This window comes from Protopterus annectens, chromosome 3.part0 (assembly GCF_019279795.1).
Source record: "Protopterus annectens isolate FY-2018-M chromosome 3.part0, PAN1.0, whole genome shotgun sequence".
NCBI lineage: Eukaryota > Metazoa > Chordata > Ceratodontiformes > Protopteridae > Protopterus > Protopterus annectens.
In genome coordinates, this window is record NC_056731.1 from 442,186,926 (window position 1) to 442,207,173 (window position 20,248).

Genomic DNA, 20,248 nt, shown 5'->3' on the forward strand with positions numbered 1-20,248 from the left:
TGGCAACAGCTACCAAAACGGAGCTAACCGAACAGAGTTCCACTGTCCGTCTGCCGAACAGGGAGTCCAGTGCAGTGGACAAGTTTGGCAAACGCATTTATGCCTCGGCCACATTTGCACTGAGAGCGTTGAACTACCTGGCACACTTTACTTGTTTGCAGAGGGAACTGGTGAAGGAGCTATCTGACTCTCTGGCAGAGATCATGTTGGCAGAAGACTTCAAGAAGGTCTCTCCCTGACTGACTACTCTTTCATCTTTGTGCAATTCTTCCATGAGGATGATTTCCCATTCCATGGAAGGTGCCTCATGGGCTGCTGGCTCAGGCATTGCTATTCAGAGACATGCCTGGATGAGGCTTTTTAATTTTGCAGAGCCCTTTAAAGCATCCTTTAATGCCCTGTTCGATGGATACTCACTTTTTGGTCCATCGGTCAAAGAGACGCTAACCTGGAGTGAGCAAGAAGGGAAGGCCTTATCTGCCATTAGGGTCAAGTTCTCAACTCCATGTCGCACATTTTCTAGAAACCAGTGCATTGGAAAGAAAACCTGGTTCCATAATTCCCAGGGGTCTTCCCAAGATCTACACAGGGATTTTTCATCTAGGGGCACAGGAGGAAATTTCAATGGGAGACACTGCCCCAGAGGCAAGAGGGGATCTGCAGAATCAGGGCTTCAGGGAACCCTTCTCTGACAGGCCCTAACAGTGCTTCTAAAGCACTGCCCAACTGCTTATCTCTAGAGGCAGTCCAGGGTCAGTTTTCTCTGCACCATACCACCTGGACCAATATAACACAAAATAAGTGGGTGCTAAAGATTATATCCAGAGGCTATGTTACTCCCTTTCTCCTTCCTCAGGAGAGACCAGAGAGACTCCCTAATGTTCCACCCAGTCAGAGGGAGTTCGCAGTAGCAGAATATCTAAATCTACTGCAACAAATGAGTCATCCAAGAGGTCCTGATCAAACAAAGAAGATTCAGAACTTACCCTCCCTTCTTTTTATTGCCAAAGAAAACCGGGAACCTGCGATCCATTTTGGATCTCAGCAAATTACATTTGCTTGTAAAGAAGGCAAAGTTCCGATTGGTGATGGTCCAGTCCATTCTAGCGCTGGTGTGGCAGGGCAGTTAGATTTGCTCAGTGGACTTAAAGGATGAGTACTATCACATCAACATGGACAGATGCTCCAGAAGTCATCTGTGCTTCCGGGTGGGAGCCAGTCATTTTCAGTTTAGAGCTGCGCCCTTTGGACTCACCACGGCCCCCTGGGTGTTTACCAAATGGATGGCAGTAGTTGCAGCTCACCTGAGACTGCAAGGATTCCAGGTATTTCCATATCTGGACAACTGGCTCTTTACTGCCTCAACCAGGCATGAACTACTACAGGTCAGGGATTACTTCTTCAACCTTGCCAATCATCTGTGGATCACTGTACGTCTGGCAATGTCAAACATATCTCTTGTGCAGACTTTAGAATTCATTGGAGGTACCTTGGACACAGTGAACCAGATTGCAGCTCTTCTCCCTCATCGTGTTCAGACCTTGAGAGATTATGTCTGAACCTTCTTGAACCAAGCTTCTTCAACAGCAAGGCTAATATTTTAAGCTGTAGGATCTATGGCAACTGCCATTCTTTTAGTTCCTCTTGCAGGCTATTTTATGTGAATCCTTCAATGGACTCTGGCTGGTTCAGTGGTTTATACTCTACCAGCCTCTGTTTGTTCCTGTCAAGCCGACTTTGGTTTGCAGAAGTCATCTACAATGGTGGTTGCTGTTGGACGACCTAACTTTATGCAGACCTTTCCTTCTTTTATTCTCCTGAGCCACGATGACCACAGACTCTTCCCAGTTGTGGTGGGGTGGGTGGTTTTATGGGAAAGATGGTCCAAGGCACGTGGTCATACACAGAGACCAGGTTGCATATCACTGTTCTGGAGATGAAAGCAGCCTCTTCATGTTGCAAGCCTTACAGGACATTCTCCCTCTAGGAACAATTGCAATTTACACAGACAGCATGTCAGTGGTGTGGTACATCAACAAATAAGGAAGAACCCCCTCTTACCTGCTTTGCAGAGAGACCACAAGGGTTTGGGAATGGGCTATGTCTTCAGACCATTTTCTGCTTGCATCTCACATACCAGGGAAATCCAACATCTTGGTAGCAAGCTCGGCAGATGCATTCTGACCCCTTACAAGTGGTCCCTCAACCACTCAGTAGCAGACGCAATCCTCAGCCACTGGGACCAACCTTGCTGTGACCTCTTTGCATCCCCCAGAACAACAAGTGCAGCAACTAATTTGCTGTGATTCCCCCTCGGGGGAATCCCAAGGAACACACTAGTTCATGATTGGCCCTCTGATCTCCTCTACACTTATCCTCCTCTGCCATTGATCCTGAAGTTTCTCCAGAAAGCAAAGCATCTGAAATCCTTATTGCCCCCTACTAGCCTCATCAGATTTGGTTCCGCTTCCTCTGGTCTCACCTGAAATATCCTCCAAGTATTTTGGAACCCAAACTGGACCTCCTTTGCCACCCAGTAGGGGGTTTTCACCCCAGTATAACATCCCTGAAATTGACCCCTTGGTTTATGCACTTCCAGTGATAGTTAGCAGGTCCAGGCTTGCTTTCCCCATCTGAGACATTATTATTTTAGTCTCCCAAAAATCTGCTACAAAGAAAGCCTATGGGAGTAAATGGAAGAGATTTGTTTTCTGGGCTTCTAAAGAGAACATTGATCCTTCCTCTCTGCTCCTATTTCAAATGTGCTTCTTTTTTGGCATCTCTTTTTAAAGTGGGAACCAGTTTTTCTACCATCAAGCTTCAGTTGGCAGCTATCTCTAATTTTAATTTCTGCAGTATATTCAATTCTCCTTCTACTTCCAAACTGTGCAAGGCCTTCTTGAAAGGGATCTTCCTCTTCAGGTCTTTGGTAGATCCTTTCCTGCCATGGAATCTCAATGTGGTATTGCAAAGCTTAACTCAAAAGCCATTTGAACCAGCTGGTGACTGTGACAAAGTTTCTTTCATGGAAGACAGTTTTTCTCATTGCCATCACCTCTGCAAAGAGAATCTGAGATTCAGACCTTGTCTTCTATGCCCCTTACAATATTTTCCACAAGGATAGGTTGTCCCTTCATGCAAATCCTTCTTGCATGCCCAAGGTACCTACAGAATCCAATCCCAACCAGACCATTCAACTACCAGTCTTCTTCCCAAATTTCTGTAATGAAGGAGAACGTTTGCTGCATCTGCTTGATGATCATAGACAGTTGCATTTTTATCTGCACAGGATGAAACCTTTTGAAAATCAGAGCAGTTATTTATGTCCTTTTCTCCTAGCCGTCTAAGTTAGGCGGTTTAGAAGGTTACGCTCGGTAAATGGATAACAGACTGTATTACCATGATTTATACCAAGAATGGATTACAGCTACTGCATCTTCCTAAGGCCCTTTCTACTAGGTCTATGCCCACCTCATCTGCCTTTTCTTCCAGGGCCTCTTTAGATGACATCTGTGCTGCAGCTACTTGGTCAAAGGCTCACAAATTTGTCTTGCATTACAAATTAGGCCATGTTTCCTGGAGCCGAGCTTCCTTCGGTTCGATAGTGCTCCAGCATATCCTTCCTTGAGACCACCCTGGAGTTGCATAGCTAGGGACTCAACCTATACATGAGGAGGAATGAAAGAGACAACATCAGATTTATTAGTTATGTACTTACCATAACTTGGTATCTGGGCCTCACCTTCCCACCCTGCCATCCCCCTTCCTAGTTCTCTAGAAGATCTGCAGAGAACTTTTTAGGAACAGTTGTTCCTGATTTTGAGCCTCTTAATTCCTTCTTTCTTTACCTGCTCTCTGTTCTCTAATGGGCAGCAAACTAGATCTGAGGAGGTTGGTTGGAGTGCAGGGCATTGTGGGAAGTGGAAGGAGACTTTGATCCTAGTCTTAAGAAATGCGGCCGAGTCGGATCCAAGGGTTGGACCCGTAACCCATACATGAAGAGGCATGAAAGAAGACAACACAGGTACCAAGTTATGGTAAGTGCATAACTAATAATTATTTGTGAAAAAACAACCCAACAATAACCAGGTATCTTTGCAGAAAACTGATACAAATCCAAGAATAAGAACAAAACAGCAAAGACAAAGCTCCAGCTTCTTATAATGCAGACTGCTTTAATGGTACACAAGCGCTTTCACTAAATGCTTCATCAGGAGCATCACAGACACTAATTCTACACCTTTTTATACAAAATCACATGACTACTTCACTAGTGTTTTAAAGATACATTACCATAAAACATCTTAATTTATTGCCTTACATTAATAAACATATACTTTTTGAATACATATATTAAAAACATATAAAAACATACAAATATACCAAAAGTGCATAAAAATATATATAAAAAACAACTTTTATCTTTGTAAGAGTCCATTCTTTAAAATAGGTCGCATAGGTATATGGTCATTAAGACCATGTCCTACATTTGCTGTAAGCCTCACTATCCAATTGACCTCCATCTCTTCAGTCTTTTTTCTAATATCTCCCCCTCTTTTGCTATCCTAGTTCCTTCCTGATACCATAAATTTAAAATTATGTTGCTCATTCATGTCAGAGACATGCTTGGCTAGAGCATTAAAAGTACTTTTTTTCTTGATATGGTAGACAAGTTCCCTGATTCTCTCTTTTAAAGATCTATCCGTTTTACCAACATAAAATGTGTTGCATAACTGACAGGTAGCTAAATAAACAACATGACAAGTTCTGCAGTCAGCATTGGTCTTTAAACAAAAGATTTCACCTGAGTCAGGATGTTTAAACTCTTTCTCCTCAGCTATAAAATCACAATATTTACACTTATTACATGATTTAGGTCCTACAAAGTCATCAGTTCTCTTGTCATCTCTAGCAGTACATGATTTTTTATTTTTGTACGTAAACTGTGGTTGAGGGTCCAGAAATTTACTAACCTGACCATCTGTAGTTAAAATATTCCAGTGCTTATTAATAATTCTTGTATAGTCCATTATGTTTCTAGAATAACTCAAACATACTCTCGTATTGCTCCTGCCTTTTGAATCCTTCTTACTCTTGTCTTTTTCCTTATTTTCTGAAAAATATGGTCTCGCCTTGTGTCTCTTAGCTTTTCTACCTGTTTCATTCTACTGTATATCATATCTTCATCATATCCCCTTTCTTTCAGTTCGGAACTTGTTACAAGCATTTGTTGCTCAAAGTAGTACCTCACAAAGAGGATTACTGACCTCAAACAAATGCCCTACACGGACCGCCTCAAAAAACTCCAGCTTTACTCCATAGCATATCGCCTACTCCGAGGTGATCTCTGCCTAGCATATAAAGCTATGCCAAACCCAGAGCTGTTGGACATGCTGCACCTAAATAAATCCCAATCCCTCCAAGCTACACACTGTAGGGACCTAAACCTTGCCACCATAATAAACAGGACACACTGGAGGGATAGATTCCTGTCCCAGAGACTTTCTATACTCTGGAACAAGCTACCCATCTATGTCAAGCAAAGTTCTTCATTAGCACTCTTCAAGAAAAATCTTGATGAGTGGATGGGAAATAGGAAATGCACCCCGGGGATCACTTCTGTGTCTCTGCTGGACAGTGGCACAGAAAAATAACTTTCTTGGGTGGTGTAAGCTATGGAACCTTGCTGGCTAGGCTTATGAACCTAAAGTGACTTTGTTTGGCATTTAATCTAGAGGCTCTGTAAAACTGATTTTGTGCAACAGTCCTGAATACAAAATTCGGATGCATACTATCTTTGCACAAAAACCCACGGTGGTGGTGCTGCGGTAGCATTGTCATCTCACAGTAAGACGCGGTCCGGTTCGATTCTCAGCTAGAGCGTCTTCTGCGTGGAGATATGCGTGAATGGGCATACCTTCGTTGAAGGTTGTGTGTCAGGGCTGGTAACTCGACACGTAAAAATCAACTACCAGTCATTAGCGGACCGAAGATGTTCATCATGTTTCACTGTTGCAGTCATCATGGTAGGGTTCTTCCTGCCGGCAGGCAGTCCTTGGTCGGCCAGAATCCCAAAGTCTGGGTCTGGCGTCGGCTGTTCAGTCATGCTCCCTGACGTCAGAGCGCCAGGAGTACAAAGCTGTCAGCCAACGTCATGTTCTCCAGTCTTTCTTGCCGTGCGGTGAAAGCAGTTCGCAAGTGCCGGTCGGCTGACTCCTGATATTTTTTCGTACTTCAGTCAGAAGACTTACTTCTTCTTCTCAAAGCTAAGTACTCCATTGGGGAAACTTTTTTCTTGCTCCAGTCCGATGTCAGAAAAAGTTAATAATTGCATTTCTTGTGGGAAGCAAATACCTCATAAGGATTTCCATTCTTACAGTATTCCCTGTTTAGGCCCTGACCACGATGTAGCTAATTGTCGGTTTTGTGCTAGATTTAACCAGCGTACGATTAAGTGGAGGTACGATTTTGCTTTTCACTACTTTGGTAGGCGATTTAATTATAAAATGTCATCGGATACGCTTCCGACTACCGGAGTTCACAAACGACGCAAGGATAAGGACAGGCCTCCGAGGTCCAAATCAGACGACGTTACACAACCAGAGCCAGCTTCAGGTTCTGCCGTCATCAGTGAGGCGCTTTAGCAGCCCCTGTCGTCGGCCATTTCAGAACCGATAGCCGAAATGGACTCCCACGAGGAGCCAACTAGGCCTTTGAGCACTCCAACTGCAGGACCTTCGGACAATGCTCCCTCGGATGGGTCCGGAGCCGCTGTGCAGGTACCTGCTTCCAAGGGGGTTTTCAGGCCTACACAGCTTCTGATAAAGGCAAAACCCAGGACAAAGACAAAGACTCCTTCTAAATCTAAGACACCAGCCCAGGCCTCTTCTGATCCGGGGACCCAAATCACAGAAACAGTAACTTAAAATGGCGGAGGACTTGCTAACCATGATTAGGGGTTCACATCCCCCTCCAGACAAAAGGTCAAGGCAAGAGTTGGATTATGAATCTTCTGATCAGGCATCTATTTCTTCAGTGTCTTCCTCTGAACAGGAATGTTCTTTCCCTCCTTATGAGGATTCTGATGCTAAGGAATCTATTCCATCAGCTTCTCCCCCTGAGGATTTTTCTTTTGGGGAAACTTTACATGACATGAGGGAACATTTCACTGGGAGGGACAGGAGTACTCGGAATCTAAGAGAAGGCTCAGGGATTTCCTTCTTCTTCCCCAACATAGACCCCTGGCTATTCCTCCTATTTTGGATATTGTGAATAATGCTTTTTCTGAGGCTAATTTAACTCCTGATTTCCTCCAGCCCCTGCTAGGCCCGACAGATATTACAGGGTCCCTGACTCCCACCAGTTCCTTTACAAAAATCCTACTGCTGATCCAGAAACCATTTCTCAGGGTCCTAACGGGGTTAAGGCTGCCTCTGCTAAAAATCCTATTCCGACTGATGAGGATTCCAGAGCTTTAGAGAGATGGGGCAAAAAAGTGTATACTTCTTCTACTTTATCGATTAGGGCTTTAAATTGCCAATTTCATATGCTAAAATATCAGCAATTTCTACTGTCTGTTATGAAACAAAAATTAGGTACCATTTCTGCATGTGCAGATAATAAGGAATTACATGATTTGATGCATGCTACTGAACAAGTGGGGAAGCATGGTTTACACTGTGGTTTTGATGCCTTGGAGGCTTCTTGCAGGGCGGCTGCCTCTGGCACAGTCATTAGAAGACATGCTTGGTTAAAGGAACAAAAGTTACCTGATCAAGTGAAAGCAAAGTTACTGGATGCTCCTGTTCAGCATAATGTTTTGTTTGGACCTAAGGCTGAAGAGGTGATAAAGAAAATGGAGGATAAGACAAAATCCACGCAAACGGTTAAGGATTTCTTACAAGTTCAGCCCCCTAGATTTAGCAGAAATTGGCCAACTAAAAATTGGTCTTTTCCCAGCTCAGACAGGTCTCAGAGGGGTAGATATAGACGCACCAGAGGGAGGCCTCAAACACAGACCTAGACAATGGAGTGCTTCCACCTCCAGGGGTGGAGAGGATAGACCTCAGTCATATAGAAAACAGGCTCAATGACTCCCCCTGCATGGCTCCAGGAACTTCTCTCCTGGATGCCCCTCTAGGAGGAAAACTCACTCTTTTTTCAACAAAATTGGACTTACATAACCAAAGACAAGTGGGTTCTGGATGTAGTTTCAAGAGGTTACAGATTCCACTTTCATACCTTGCCAAGACCAAATGGATGGCCAGACCTACTAAAACACCAATGGTCCGAGGCATTAAACCAGGTAGGATCCCTCATGGCTATGAGGGTCATAGAACTGGTTCCACAATCAGAGACGGGGCAGGGCTTTTACTTAAGGCTCTTTCTAGTTCCCAGAAAGCAAAACTTATGGAGACCCATCCTGGATCTGTCAGTTTTAAATACTTTCCTGGAGATACCAAAGTTCAAAATGCTTACTCTGCAGCAGCTCCTGCCAATGTTGAGCAAAAATGCATGGATGGTGACATTGGATTTAAAGGAGGCTTACCTACACATCCCTATCAGACAGGAGTGCAGAAAATACCTCTAGTTCAAGGCCAGCTCGAAACATTACCAATTCTCTGCGCTGCCCTTTGGCTTGTCTACTGCACCCAGGGTCTTCACCAAGTGCCTGGCACCAGTAGTAGCTTATTGCAGACTCAAGGGTATTCAAATTTACCCTTATCTGGATGACTGCCTTATTCAAGCAGACAGCAAGGATGTTTTACTCCAGCACCTGGAATTTGTTCAAAATCTTCTCAAGTACCTGAGATTCACTGTAAACATAAAGTCAAATTTGACCCCCACACAACAGATAACTTTTCTGGGTGCTCTTTTAAACACAACAACCCAGATGGCATTCCTGACATCCGAAAAATAACTACAGCTGGCTTCCACTTTCAAAACCTTGGCTTCTATAACTCGGCTAACTGCAAGGAAATTCCTGCAGGCTTTGGGTTACATGGCCTCCTTCATCCTTCTCATACCAAATGCAAGATTACATATGAGAAAAATACAATGGTACCTAAAAAGTGTATGGTCCCAACATTGACACAGTCTAGACACACAGATTGCTGTCTTGCCTTGCTTACAAAAGGAATTCCATTGGTGGACCATGGCATGTCTTCACAACAAAGGCAAAGCCTTCAGTCTACCTCTAGCCAGCCAAGTGTTAACCACGGACGCCTCGGATTACGCATGGGGAGCCCACTTGCAGGGAAAGGGTCTGCAAGGTTTTTGGACAGAGGATCAGAAGCACCTACATATCAATTTAAAAGAGATGTTAGCTGTTCAGAATGCCCTCTTGGCTTTCAGGGATCTTCTACAACCAGGACAACTACTGATACGAACAGACAACACCACAGTTATGTGGTACATAAACAAGCAGGGGGGCTCACATTCCTACCCCATTTGCAGACTAGCCATGACTCTATGGAACACAGCCCTAGCTTGCAAAGTGGATCTACAAGCTCAGTCCCTGCCAGGGAAACAAAATACTTTGGCAGACAGCCTGAGAAGGAACCTGTCAGACCCACATGAGTGGATGCTAGACACCCACATATTCAAGACGATTACGGAAGCCTGGGGCTGCCCGGACATAGATCTATTTGCATCCCCCTTCAACCGCCAGTTACAGATTTTTTGCACAAGGACTTTTCACAAGCTAGCATGGAAAGTGGATGCACTATCATTCAGATGGAAAAACCTCTAGGGGTATGCATTTCCACCACTACCTCTTCTACCATGGGTGTTATTAAACATCAAGCAGGACAAGCCCAAGATGATGATTCTTCTGGCCCCAAATTGGCCTCGTCAATTCTGGTACTCAACACTGAAGAATCTATCTCAGGAACCACCTTGGATTTTGCCTCAGATTCCCAATCTATTGTCCCAACACCAGGGACAGGTTCTGCACTCTCATGTCAAAACTCTCAGCCTGGCAGCCTGGCGAATTCAGGATCTATGATTAATCCTCTCCTTCCCAAAAAGGTCATGGATGTTATCTTAGAAGCCAGACGGCCTAGCACTAGAAAATCTTATGCAGGCAAATGGAAGAGATTTTGCACCTGGATGCATGCTCAGGATTCAGATCCTCTCATTCCTAATATCCCTCTGATTTTGCTTTACCTAACAGGCATGCTACATAAGGGCTTATCCTTCTCCTCCATAAAAATTCATGCCTCATCTGTCTCTGCACATTACAATACAGACCCTCCACTCTTTTCGCATCCACTTATCTATAAGGAGCAAAGAATTTAAGGCCCCCTAGGACACCACCCATACTTGCCTGGGACCTCAAAAACTCACTCTGCCTCCTTTTGAGCCTGCTACCACAACTGATATTAAGTATTTATCATGGAAGACAGCTATCCTACTGGCTTTGACTTCAGTCAGGAGAGTCTCGGAGTTACAAGCACTCATGGCTGTGGAACCTTACATTATTTTTCACCAAGATAGGTTGTCTTTAAGGACTAATCCAACTTTCATGCCTAAAGTGGTTTCCAAAGTGGCTTTAAATCAAACTATTCACCTGCCAACTTTTTTCACTAATCCACAAAATAAGGGGGAAAGGATCTTGCATTCCTTGGATGTACACAGACAACTTCGTTTTTACCTGGACAGAACCAAGGATATCAGGAAAACAGAGCAACTGTTTGTTTCTTATGCAACAAACTCCCAAGGCAAAGCCATTTCAAAACAGACCATTTCTAAATGGATTGCGCATGGAATCAGATTTTGTTACTCTCATCATGGAAAGCAAATACCAGGAAATATTAGGACTCACTCTACCAGAGCTGCTGCTACTTCAGCTGCCTTTCTCAGGGGAGTACCTACCAAAGATATTTTGGAAGCTGCAACTTGGAGTTCAGTGCATACTTTCTCTAAGCACTATAATCTCCCTCTTTACTAAGTCTAGGGCAGGCTTTGCTTCTGCAGTCTTGCAGGACCTTCTAGCCACCCCTTCTTCTCTATAACCACCACCCATTATCTCAACTTTGGGATTCAACCCTACAGTGATGACTGCAACAGTGAAACACGATAAACATAGTACAGTTGTGTACACTCACCATAAATGTAGATGTTCGGGTGTCTTCACTGTTGCAGTCTGGTTACCCTCCCTCCTGTCCCCTCTTATACTTTCACTAGTGTGCATACCTACTTCACCTTTCTTCTGAGGTGCATTTGCTACAGGCTATGGGGTTTGTGGTATGTTATTTTTTTGGTTTTTAGTATTGGCCTTCATTTTTAGGCACCTGACATCTGGGGCAAGAAAAACTGGAGAACATGGTGTCGGCTGGCAGCTTTGTACTCCTGGCGATCTGACGTCAGGGAGCATGACTGAACAGCCGACGCTGGACCCAGACTTTGGGATTCTGTCTGACCAAGGACTGCCTGCTGGCAGGAAGAACCCTACAGTGATGACTGCAACAGTGAAGACACTCGAACATCTACATTTATGGTAAGTGTACTCAACTGTACTTTCCGCTGTGGCGACCCCTAGCCGGGAAAAGACGAAAGACAGAAACAAACTATCTTTGCACAAAAGTTTATTGACAGGACATTCTTTTCTATGGATTTTCGTGCTCAGATTACCTATACTGTCCTTAGTAACTGTTAAAGCTAAGAGTGCAGTATGAACGATTTCACCTAGATGTATTTCTAGCTGAGAATATAATCCCTCGTGGGTTAAGAATATTGAAAATGCCTGTGCAAACACCTTGCAATTAAATTTTATTAAGTGAATGGCAAAAATTGAATCTCAGCACATGTTTAGGCTACTTAAAACTTTTAATAGCTTCAGCAATAAAGGAAGAAGAAAAAGTGCTAAATTCAGTTAAACAAAAATATTGTGATTTATGTAAAAACTATAATTTGGATATAATGACTAAATTAATGAATGAATCCATGGACAATGCGACTTCCTATGCTAGGAAGTTATTTCAAATCAAACTTAAAAAACTTGAAAGAGATCGAACTGATTTTTCTCTGGGGCATGTCTTCACTTGGCCACGTGATTCTAATAGCAACTTTCAACCAGATTCATCTATACTTAATATGGAATTAGAACCATCAGCCAACCAGAGAGGAAATCCAGAGATATCTACGACTCGATTGGTTGAAGACGTGCAGGCAGGGTCAGAAAGACGGTTCCATACTACAGAGAACACGGAGAGTTCCGTTCATGAAATGACGACACTTGGTGCCAAACGTAAAACCATTATGGTTGCAGCAGAAGTACATAGGGAAGAGCAAAGTATCAGGGATGTCAGTAACAAAGAATTAACTATCGAAGGATCTCTGTCCCCTTCTTTTCTACCATCCATATACCCATTGAAATTAACTTTTTCTCTCCCCATGAGGGAAAGATCTGCAAGCAGAGGAGGGAGAAATCAGCAGAAAGGTCAACAGAGGGGAAGGAGTACTACGAGGATGAAAAGGAAATTTCCAGAAGAAACGGTGAGTCCCGTATACGATAAAAAAAGCCTTCAGGAACGTAAAAACATAGTAGTTAATTTGTCAGCACATGAATTAATACCATATGAACTGAAAGTTTTAGAAAAAGGCTCATTGTTTATTCCTGCAGCAGACACTGACATTACTGAAATTGTATTAGATGTTAAATTGTGTACACGGAACTTGATGCTTAAAGTCATGTATGACAATGGATAATGATGCATTTGTTTTTAAGAAACCAAGTTTATTTATACCCAAACAGAATTCATTGATTAATGCTTTTGAGCAGTTGTGTTTAGAAGATATATACAATTTATGTTATGTGCAGAAGCGTAAGAATGACAGGAACAAATGGCAAAATTTAACTAAACAGGAATATGCAGCAATGTTGAGTTTACAAAATAATCCCTTTATCATGATTCGACCAGCTGACAAGGGAGGGCAAGTAGTAATTTTGAACAAGTCAAATTATAACAAGAAAATGCATGACTTGCTGAGTGATTCACAGTTTTGTCAGTCTATTACAAATATGTTTGTTAAGAGAATGATAGATAAAGTACACAATGAGTTAAAGGAATTGAAGTATAAAAGTCTTATAGATGATGGACTCTATAATTATTTTGTAATATTTAATTCTACTACTCTTAATATCCAGGGTTTGCCAAAAATACATAAATGTAAAACAAATTCCCCTATGAGACCTATAGTAGCTGGGAGGAGCTGGTGTACGGAGTCCATTTCGATATTTGTGGAGAAACAACTTAAGAGCCTACTGAATAGGTCTATACATATTCTTATGGACACGGAACATTTTGTTAGAGATCTTTATGATTTTTTTGTTGGTAGAGAACCAGAAGTTAAGGAAAGTCTATTGGTCACGCTAGATGTTGTTTCCTTATTTACAGTAATTCCCAATGAGGTTGGGATTAAAAGTATTACAAAATTGTTGAATGAAAGTGGAATGTATAGTAGGGACAAAATTGAATTAATACAGATTCTTTTAAAACTTGTCCTTGAAAATACCATCTTCATGTATACAGACAGCATATACTGGCAAAGGAATGGCATTGCAATGGGCACATCTTACACCAACAGTTATACAAATGCCGTAATGCTTGTATGGGAAACAGAAAATATTGATAAAAGTCCATTGAAACAGAAAGTCATATTTTTTTGTAAGTTCGTAGATGACCTTTTTCTTTTATGGAAAGGGTCACCATCAGAGTTAACTGATTTTGTTGACTATCTCAATAACTCGACACCCTTCCTCAAGTTTACTGTTAACTGGTATTATACTGAAATAAGTTTTTTAGATTTAACAGTTACTAAGGATAGTATAAGTAATCTGAGCACGAAAATCCATAGAAAAGAATGTCATGTCAATAAACTTTTGTGCAAAGATAGTATGCATCCGAATTTTGTATTCAGGAATGTTGCACAAAATCAGTTTTACAGAGCCTCTAGATTAAATGCCAAAGTGACTTTGAGCAACAAATGCTTTTAACAAGTTCCGAATTGAAAGAAAGGGGATATGATGAAGATATGATATACTATAGAATGAAACAGGTAGAAAAGCTAAGAGACACAAGGGCGAGACCATATTTTTCAGAGCAGGAAGGATTCAAAAGGCAGGAGCATTATGAGAGTATGTTTGAGTTATTCTAGAAACATAATGGACTATACAAGAATTATTAATCAGCACTGGAATATTTTCACTACAGATGGTCAGGTTAGTAAATTTCTGGACCCACAACCACAGTTTACATACAAACATAAAAAGATCTCTAAAAAGGCGGTTGTGTACTGCGAGAGATGACAAGAGAATTGATGACTTTGTAGGAACTAAATCATGTAATAAGTGTAAATATTGTGATTTTGTAGCCGAGGAGAAAGAGTTTAAACATCCTGACTCAGGTGAAATATTTTGTTTAAAGACCAGTGCTGAGTGCAATACTTGTCATGTTGTTTATTTAGCTACCTGTCAGTTATGCAACACATTTTATGTTGGTAAAACAGATAGATCTTTAAAAGAGAGAATCAGGGAACATGTCTACCATATCAAGAAAAAAAGTACTTTTAATGCTCTTGCCAAGCATGTCTCTGACACGAATGAGCAACATAATTTTAAATTTATCGTATTAGGAAGGAACTATGATAGCAAAAGAGGGGGGGAGATAGTAGAAATAAGACTGAAGAGATGGAAGTCAATTTGATAGTGAGGCGTAGAGCAAATGTAGGGCATGGTCTTAATGATTTATTTATTTTACATTTGTTAACCGGGAGAGTCCGACTGGATACATGTCCATTTTCAGCGGAGGCCCGGGGAGAAAAGCTCCAGGTACATAACAGACATATGAACATTGTTAATGCAAAAAAAAGGAAGATAGTTGAGTTCTAAATACAATATAAAGATACATCACATCTTGGGAAAAAAATAACAGCAGCATATAAAAAAAAACATAGGTCAGTTACAAAAGTGAGGCGCCTTGTTAAAAAGTGATTAAGGATAGTGAGGTAAGAGAAGGGTAAATGATAGTGGTTAATCAGGTTTGGAACAGGGACATTGCCAGAGAGTATTGAGATGGGGGTTAAGCTTTTTTTTGAATTGTAGGAGTGAAGGTTCTGAGGTGAGCATGGTCGGTAGGGAGTTCCACATTTTACCTACAAAGTATGAGAATTGAGAATCCCCAGCAGAATTATTGGCTTTGGTAGTTTGAGCTAAGATCTTATTGGAGGAGCATAAAGATTGCAGGTTAATATAGGGGTGAATGATGTTTTTCAGAGCTGGTGTTTTCTCTGGGTGATACAGTATCTGGTGAGCCGTTTTGAGTTGGTTGAAATGGAGTTGGCTGGAAAACTCTAACCACCCTAGTTGCTTCAAGTTAGTGCAGTGGTGCGTTTTAAAGGTGGAATTTGTGGCAAATCTAGCTATGTGATTGTAACAAGAAGCAAGTTTGTTAAGGGTTGTCTTATTTAGGTTTGTAAAAGGGGGGGAGGCATAGAGAAGAGTTGATAGTAGGTGTGTGCTGGCAATTGTAATTTTAGCGTGAGGAGTGCGAAAGTGTTTTACTTTATAGAGAGAGCCAAGCTTTTTATTGACGGTTTTGATGGTTAGATTGAAATGGGTGTCAAATTTAAGGGAGTTATCAGTGGTAACACCTAATAGCTTTGTGTGAGCTTCTGGTGATATAGTGATTCCATTGGAGGATGTAATAGAGAAGGTGGGGGGAAGAGTCTTGTTAGTGGGTGAGAAAGTAAGTAGTTTTGTTTTGTTGGGGTTGAGAACTAGTTGATGACTAGAGAACCATTTTTCTATTAGGTTGTAGGTGTTTTGGGTTGAAGCAGTGAGGTCTGCCAGGTTGGAGGCAGTGCTGATGATAGTCGAATCATCTGCATATTGAATGCATGTGGCATGGGGGAGTGATTGTGGGCAGGTCATTAACAAAGATAGTGAAGAGAAGAGGGCCAAGAATAGATCCTTGGAGAACTCCCAAGTGTAACAGGTAGGCATGTGGATAATTTGTCCTGCCATAGAACAGCCTGTTGCCTATTGGACAGGTAGGATTGGAACCATTTCAGCGTGGAATTGCTGAGTGATAGTTTTTTTAATGTATGGAGGAGTTGAATGTGGTTCACCATATCAAAGGCCTTGGAGAGGTCTAAGAAAAGAGCAGATGATAGTTTATTATTGTTTCTGAAGTTATTGATGGTATTAGAAAAGGATAGTAGGGCTGATGTGGTACTGTGATTTGGCCTGAAGCCATGTTGGGAGTTGGCTAGAATTTTATTTTTGTTGAGGTGTTCCATCAGTTGTTTGTGGACACACACTTCCATAATTTTGGCCAGGGGTGAGAGTATAGCTATAGGTCTGTAGTTGGTTAGCTCTAGTGAGCTACCACCTTTATGGAGAGGAATAATGTGGGACATTTTCCATATGGAGGGGATGAAGGCTTCTGACAAGGTACGGTTTATGATTATGGAGACGGGATAGAGCTAAGCCACTAGAGCCCAGGTTTCAAGATGTAACTCCTGAATAATTAACTTGCAGGTGAGTAATTTCATCTAAACAAACATCAGGTTCAATTCCTATGCTTTGGGAGCTTGTTTTTAAAATTTTATAGCTGTTTGCCTTAGTTTTAGAGTGAGTTCTGTAGTTTAAGTGGAGTATATGTAAACAAGCTTGGATTATTTTGTTTGGGTAAGCCTAGGGAGATTTCTGCTAGTGCTGAGGACCCTTAAATAATACTTTACTTTAAAGTCTATACTAAAATGACCAGATAATGACCTGTTTTGTTTTTACAGGTTGTGGGCAATAGTAGAGTAGTCGCTCGAAAAGGTCGAAGTTCTTTTCTGCCTCACGCTGTGCAGGGGAAGACCTGGGAGGGATAGAGAGAGAGCTTGATTTCAGAGGCAGTCAGAAGCAGCTGTGTAGCTTAAACAACATTAGACTACCCGAGGAAACCCTAAACTATGTTAGTAAAATCTTTACATATCTTTACATATAGCATAAATCATTATAACACATTAGCATTTTACTGCAACAGTGCCTTATGACTGAGAGTCAAAGAGTGTTGAATGTTGAATATCCTGCTTCTCAAAAAAATATACAGAAGGCTCTCAATTTTCACTGTAATGAACAGCCCTGCAAAGAGCTTGTCATACTAAAGTCTGGTTACCAAACACATTTAGCTTTAGAGACACAGCTTAGCTTTAAAGAAACAAGTAGCTACAATATTCATGCCATTCAATAGTGCATTATGTAAACCTTTCTCTGTCTGCTATTTTTTTTGTATGGTCCCCTTTTAATGACCATATACCTACGAGACCTATTTTAAAGAATAGACCCTTACAAAGATAAAAGTTGTTTTTTGTATATATTATTTATGCATTTTTGGTATATTTGTATGTTTTTATATGTTTTTAATATTTTTAATATATGTATTTATTGCCATACATTAATAAAGATGTTTTATGGAAATATATCTTTAAATACTAGTGAAGTAGTCCTATGATTTTGTATAAAAGGGTGTAGAAATAATGTTTGTGATACACCTGATGAAGCATTTAGTGAACGCGCTTGTGTACCATTAAAGCAGTCTTCATTATAAGAAGCTGGAGCCTTGTCTTTGCTGTTTTGTTCTTGGATTAATAATTATTTGTGTTTCTTTGCTGACGTTTGATTTTCAAGTAGAATTATTGAAATTTTGACATGTCCATTTTTCTGTTATGCCACGGAACCCTGTCTTCACGACCTTCATGGAAAAAATAGTTTGTTAACTTGGTAAGCCTACTAGACACACAGTCCCTTTTCAGTGAAGTCCTAGGCAACACAGTAAGCAAACAGAGACTGTGAGGATCAAACCCATGACTTCTGTGTGTGTTAGATATGGCAGCATATAGTCTACAACGATAGCTGGCCTTAGGCATAGGACAACTAGGCAGCCGCCTAGGGTGCCGCTTTAGGAGGGGCACTTTTCCAGTATTTAGTTGGTGTAGGTAGACCAGGATGGGGCACCAGGTGGTGTGGTAGAGGGTGCCGTGGAGCCCTTTTGCCTAAGGCATCAGCTGACCTAAGGCCGCTCCTGTCTACAACCCCCATGTAAAATTACAGTCATAACCTTTCTCTGTCTATTTTTTTTTGTATGATCCCCTTTTAATTGTAAATATGCTACCTTTATAACGTCTTAATTCTTGGATCTGCCACTACCTGTATTTGTGTTGTACAATGACTCAGTAATTTACTTTAGGTATCAGCACTGTGAGGTTGCCTTAGTGAGTACCTGCCTTCGTCATGCAGGACAGCCCTGAAACCAGGAATATATTTACAGAACATTGGTTCATAGGTGTGTACTAGGCTAATGTCCCTGGAGCCTTTTTAAGCCTAGCCCATAGGATTACCCTGGCATCGTGCCACCCAACCTTAGTTCCTAGTGCCTCTGTCGAGTGGAGCCACTGGAGTGATCCCTGGGGTGAATTTTCTATTTCACATCCACTCATCAAGATTTCTCTTGAAGAGGGCCAGTGAGGTGCTCTGCTTGACATGTATGAGAAGTGTATTCAGTAGCATGGGCAGTCTCTGGGTTATGAACCTGTCCCTCCAGCATGTTCTGTTGATTGTGGTAGTGAGGTTGAGGTCTCTGGAGCGTGTGGTGTGGAGGGATTGTGATTTCTTTAGATGTAGCATTTCTAACAGAGCTGGGTCAGACATGGCTTTGTAAGTCAAGCAGAGTTCGCCTCTAAGTAGGCGATATGAGACAGAGAATAGTTAGAGTTTTTTGAGTCTGTCCATATAGGACTAGTGTTTAAGGCCTAGGATTCTCTTTGTGAGGTACTTTTGCGGACTCTCCAGTTGTTGCAGGTGTCTAGTGAGGTACATGACAAATGGGGCGTTGTACCCGATGATTGGACTAATGAGGGAAGAGTAGAGGGAGACAATGACCTCTTTCTTCCTGCATGCAAAATCCTTAGTAGTGAGATGTGCCACACAGAAGGACTTTCTGACCACAGTGGCACCGTGGTGGTCAAAAGAGAGGTTGCTGTCAACCTGTGTTCCCAGATCTCTCATAACACCTTCTGTGTTCAGTGGGCTACCATCAATGTGGTAAATCAAGGGAACCGGGTTTTTCCCAAAGGGGATGAAGACATGTTTTTTTTGTCATTGAGCTTACCAGTTGTTGGTCTCATTGAAGCCTTTCTGTAGGATGTCAGCATCACTTGGGGAGTTAATAATAGCTCCCAACTTGTAATCATCTGCAAACTTTGTCAGCCAGAGTCCCTTTGTGTTGGCCTGGACTTCAGAGAAGTACATACCAAACAGGAGAGGACCCAGGACTGAACCCTGTGGGACTTCACTCGTGACTGGTTGGCAGTCTGACTTGGAGTCAGCTACTTTCACACTGTGGGTTCTATCTGTGAGCCAGTTTGCAAACCACCTAGTGATATAGGGTTTGATGCCTAACTTAGTAAGTTTTTCTATGATTCCTGAGTGGGGAATTGTATCAAAGGCCTTAGCCAGATCAAGGTAGGCTGTATGAACCATCTTACCTTCATCCACAGCTCTGGTGACTGACTCAAAGTAGTCAATCAAGTTGAGCAGGCGTGATCTACCCTTCACAAATACAAACTGTGTAGGATCCAGAGTTTGGAGATTCCATATATCCTTGTTTATTAGGTCCATGATGATGCGTTCCATAGCTTTACATATCAGACTCGTCCGGCTAATGGGGCCATAGTTCCCAGGATCTGTAGTCGCTCCTCCTTTGTGGAGAGATGACTGTAGCAGTGTGCCAATGTCCTTCAAGAATGCATCTGCAGTCCTTACAAATGGGTTGTCCTGTCGTCAGGCAGCCCTTCGGTCGGCCGGATTCCAAAGTCTGGGTCTGGCTTCGGCTGGTGTCGCACTTCACCCGACGTCATTGCGGCAGTTATTCGGGTATAAAGGCATCAGCCGACGCCATTTTCCTCAGTCTTTCTTGCCGCTGGCGCAAGCAGAAGCTGTTCGCAAGTGCCGGTCGGTCAGATCCAGAGATTACTACTACCGAATACTACTTCGAAGACTTCTAAAAAGCTAAGTACCCCGTTGGGGACTCTTTCTTGCCTCAGCCGATGTCAGAAAAAGTGAATAACTGTTTAACTTGTGGGAAACAAATACCTCATAAAGATTTCCACTCTTACTGCTTACCTTGTTTAGGCCCAGACCACGACGTAGCAGCTTGTTTAGCCTGTGCTTCTTTCAACCGACGAACGCTTAGAC